At 38.5% G+C, this 4,655-nt stretch overlaps 1 non-coding gene across 1 annotated transcript; it reads left to right on the top strand.

Annotated features, from left to right (window-relative positions):
- Nucleotides 1-4,223: 4,223 nt before the first annotated feature.
- LOC118251067 (U1 spliceosomal RNA) lies at nt 4,224-4,380 on the top strand. Its single transcript, XR_004779645.2, has one exon. It is a non-coding gene; the product is annotated as a U1 spliceosomal RNA (small nuclear RNA).
- The last annotated feature ends 275 nt before the right edge of the window (nt 4,381-4,655 follow it).

Here is a 4,655-nt window from a genome sequence, read left to right on the forward strand (position 1 = left end):
CTGGCCTAGTGGGAGGTGTCCCTGCCCATGGCAGAGGGGGGTGGAATTAGATGATCTTTAAAGTCCCATCCAACCCAACTATTCCATAATTCTGTGATTCTATGATCTCAGAGCTAGAGGCTGCAACACAGCACCCATATTTAAAACAAGGGAAATGAAAATGGGAATCTTAAACTATTTAGTTGCAAACGTTGAAAGATAGTAGTACTAGTTAAATGATTACAGTGTGCATATGTAAAGATGACAGTATAACAAGCCCAAATTTACTGAGGCCCAATTTCCTTCTTTACCAGAATAGAATAACTGGCCTACTGGGTGGAAGGAATGACAACTAGGAACATTCTTCATTTCAGTAATATTTTGATGGGACGCTGTCATTTTAAATTTTTATATGCAATTAGAATTTTCTTACAGAAATACATTATAGAAGAATCTGTAATGAAGTACATGAACTATTAGTTACAAAAATTGCAAAGTAATTATCAAGCATTCATTTTTGGTGTTTGGGCCATAAGTATACCTAAAAGTTCTGAGTACCCCGACCAGCCTCATCTGGGATCTCCACCCAGGCAGCCTCTCACCAAGACACGGATGTAAGCTCAGAACTTTTGCCTTGATCCTTGCCTGATCTCCAGAGTGTGAATGTTGTGCTCTATCACTTACCTTATTGTTTTGACTTGACTTTGGACCTGTTTTGTAACTATGAACATGACTGGTGGCTGCTGGATTGTGGTTGACTATAGTTACCATCACTGGACCTGCTCTGTTCACCCTGCACAGGCACTGTGGGACTGTGCTCCATGTCATTGAAGTCTCCCTTGTCCTCCCAAACTCATGTCATTTGTTCTCTGATGATCAAAAATAAAAATAAAACACTGAAAGAGGCTGCCCAGAGAAGCTGTGAAGTTTCCAGTGTTAAAAGTTGCCCAGACTGAACTGGAAAAAAAACAGGTAGCCTGCTTTGATATCACAGCTGACCATACTTTGGGGGTTTAGACAAGAAGCTTTGTGATGTCCTAACCAATCAGAGTTATACTATGGACATATGACCAGCAGCTTTACATATCATTAGTGTTGTGGTTTAACCTGTACGTCAGCTAAGCACCACAGAGCCATTCGCTCACCCTCCCCCCTCCCTCTCTGGGATGGGGGAGAGAATCAGAAAAATGAAGCCTTTGGGTTGAGATAAAGACAGTTTATTAGGACAGAAAAGAAAGGAAAATAATAATAATAATGTTTGTTGTACTACTAATAGTAATGTGTACAAAACAAGTGATGCACAATGCAATCGCTCACCACCTGCTGACCGATGCCCAGCCTATCCCCGAGCAGCCGGTCCCCCCACCCCAGCCAGCCACCCCATATTAATTGTTCAGCATGACGTCAGATGGTATGGAATACCCCTTTGGCCAGTTTGGGTCAGCTGTCCTGGTACTGTCTCCTCCCAGCTCCTGCTGCACCCCCAGCTTGCCCGCTGGCAGGACAGAGCGAGAAGCGGAAGAGTCCCTGGCTTAGTGTAAGCACTGATCTGCAACAACTAAAACATCAGTGTGTTATCAACATTATTCTCATCCTAAATCCAAAACACAGCACCATATGAGCTACCAGGAGGACAATTAACTCTATCCTAGCTGAAACTAGGACATTGGGAAAAAAAAAAAAAAAAAAAAAGAGGTCAACACACTTTTTACTGTTTGGGCTTTCTCATTCATACTCATAATTTACTACCCTCTCATCCTTTCTTTTTGGTCATTGCTGCTAAGAAAAAAACTTTCAGAAAGACTTTCTCTATCAAAAGTAAAAATAGACCACTTCTTCATACAGTTGCTTAAGCTGCTTTTGACTTAAATGGAATTTTGACCAAAAATAGTATGTATTGGATATATCTCATATCTGTTCAGAGGGAGAAATCATTTTGGTGGGAGAAGGATATAATTCATGTTTCTTTCCTCACACTAAGGAAGCCCTTACTAATACGTTATAGTGAATTATCAGAGTTGCATTAAATAATATAATAGAAATGAATTGATGATAGACTCTTATGACTCTAGGATTCCACAGTTCCGGAGGTGATCTCTGTGGCATCATGAACTGGAAGTGTATGCAAACTATATACAGTGACTGTAACAAGTTAATTTATTATATGTTTCTCTAGGATGAAGGCCCGTTCTGTGATGCCTTACCTCCTGGTCTGCTTCTCCAAAATGTCAGTGAATTGGAAGATAACAATTTAGAGAAAACACGCTGTAGTATTTCCATATTCCTTCTATGTGTGGCGAAAATTTGATCAAACCTGCCAAAAAATAAAACTTGACTTGGAGATATCTGAGTTGTTTATGTTCTAGGCATAACTATTTAAATTTGGCCAGCTCTATAACTGAAATGAAATTGTCTCATCTGATCAAAGAGAAAAAAATGCTCTAGCAAGGTGTAATTTTCCAGTTTAATTTCTCTTTTTACTTTAATGTCTTATGCTTACGTTTTGTGATCAAACTATTAATTGCAAGTAAACACAGGTAGCCAAAAAAAAAAAAAATCAAATATAACCCCGTTTCCTCCTCAAAATTCATCTTTTCTCATTTAGAAAAATGAATTTAAATTTAGCCTCATTTTTAGAAAAAGGTCAGAATATTTTTAGTTGTTTAAAATTCTTCTCAGTAGAAGTTCGACTGTTACCAAAAAAAATGTGTGTTTTTTTTTTTTCTTGCTTAGATCTTATTTCTCAAAAGAATTAAGTAATGTATCTATATAGATATGTACCTAATCTATATCTGTATGGTCCTTCCCTAAGTAAGGCAGTAGATTTTCCTAAAACATCTGCGACCTAATGTTCTTGAAAAGCAAATCTCAAAGATGAAAAAAAGTTAAACAGTTCTTTGGTATCTAAATGTTTATAGTGTACGTAATAATTTGTGCTGGGAATTGTAAATTAACCCTTGATAGAGTAGACATGTGCAGAAAAGTATCATAATCCCATTTCTGACCCTTGTGAAAATTTATCATTCCTTGCTAGAATTGCCAATTTTTACTACCATCATAATTACACTGAAATAATCTCTCATTAGGCCTCTTGGCATTCATTATTCTCAGTGTATCATGTTCAAGCTGTGGCTCTCTAAGCTTTTGTCATGGCCATGACATATCTATTATGATTTAGAGAGTTCAGACACTTCTGAATATAATGCTTGGTGGCTTTCACGTTTTCATTACTAAATATTTGGAAGACTTTGATTGAACAAGATGGGTAAGTTTGACATGTTTATTGATCCACATCAGATGTAATGATCTTGACCTTCAGATTCATAACTAAGATTTCTTTCAGATGCCAGATTTTTCTTTATCAAACATCTAGTGTGACTGTGTGGATTTGCAGATGTTTCAATCCATCTGACCTTTTGATCAGAGAGGATAATTGTGCAGTAGAATGCTTCTATTTTACTTTTTAAGATACTTTGCAAAAGATATGTGACTGACGTATTCTAGGAACTTACGAGGAATTCACTTAGAGGATCACAGTTCTCTTGTAATATGAAATTATCTGATATGCATAAATGTTTGGAAAGATTTTTCATTATTTTAACACACATACCTGAAACTAACAAGTTATAATTAATTAATTTCTAATATACTAATCTAATTATTAATAATTAATAATAAATTTTACAATGTACAGCAAAGCAACTGCTTTATAAAACTTAACTTATATGTGCATGCAATAAAGTGTCTTCAAAATCACGTGCAAAAACAACTGTGCCAGTTCTCTGTCACCTGCACAGAAGTGTTTCCTGATGTTAGAAGGAACCTCCTGTGTTCTAGTCTGTGCCCATTGCCTCCTGTCCTGGCACTGGGCACCACCATAAAGAGCCTGACTCCATCCTCTTTGCATCCTCTCTTCACGTATTTGTATACATGGATGAGATCCCACCTGAGCCTTCTCTTCTCCAGACTGAACAGTCCCAGCTCTCTCAGCCTTTCCTCACAGGAAAGATGCACCAGACACTTGATCACCTTTGTGGCCCTACATTGGACTCTTTCCAGTATGTCCATATCTCTCTTGTGCTGGGAGACACAGAAACTGGAGACAGTACTCCAGGTGCAGCCTCACCAAAGCCGAATAGAGTATTAGTAAGTTATAAACAAATTAGGAATTATTATACTACAAATACTATGTATATAAAGTATAATAAATATAAGTATAATAATAAGTTATAATAAGTATGTAAATACTTACCTGGCAGGGAGACACCATGATCACACGGGTGGTTTTCCTAGGGTGAGGATCATCCCCTGCATTCCGGGTGTGCTGAGCCCCACGATTTCCCCAAATGCAGGAAACTCGACTGCATAACTTGTGGTAGTGGGGGACTGCATTGGGCTACAAAGCTGGTGAAGGGCCTGGAACAAAAGTCCTGTGAGGAGTGGCTAAGGGAACTGGGTTGTTTAGCCTGGAGGAGAGGAGGCTCAGGGGAGAACTTATTGCTCTCTACAACTACCTGAAAGGAAGTTGTGGGGAGCTGGGTGTTGGCCTCTTCTCACAGAAAACTGGTGATAGGACTAGAGCGAATGGCCTCAAGTTGCGCCAGGGGACGTTTAGGTTGGAAATTAGGAGACATTTCTTCTCAGAAAGAGTAGTCAGGCATTGGAATGGGTTGTCC

The sequence above is a fragment of the Cygnus atratus genome, chromosome 2 (genome assembly GCF_013377495.2).
Source record: "Cygnus atratus isolate AKBS03 ecotype Queensland, Australia chromosome 2, CAtr_DNAZoo_HiC_assembly, whole genome shotgun sequence".
Lineage (NCBI taxonomy): Eukaryota > Metazoa > Chordata > Aves > Anseriformes > Anatidae > Cygnus > Cygnus atratus.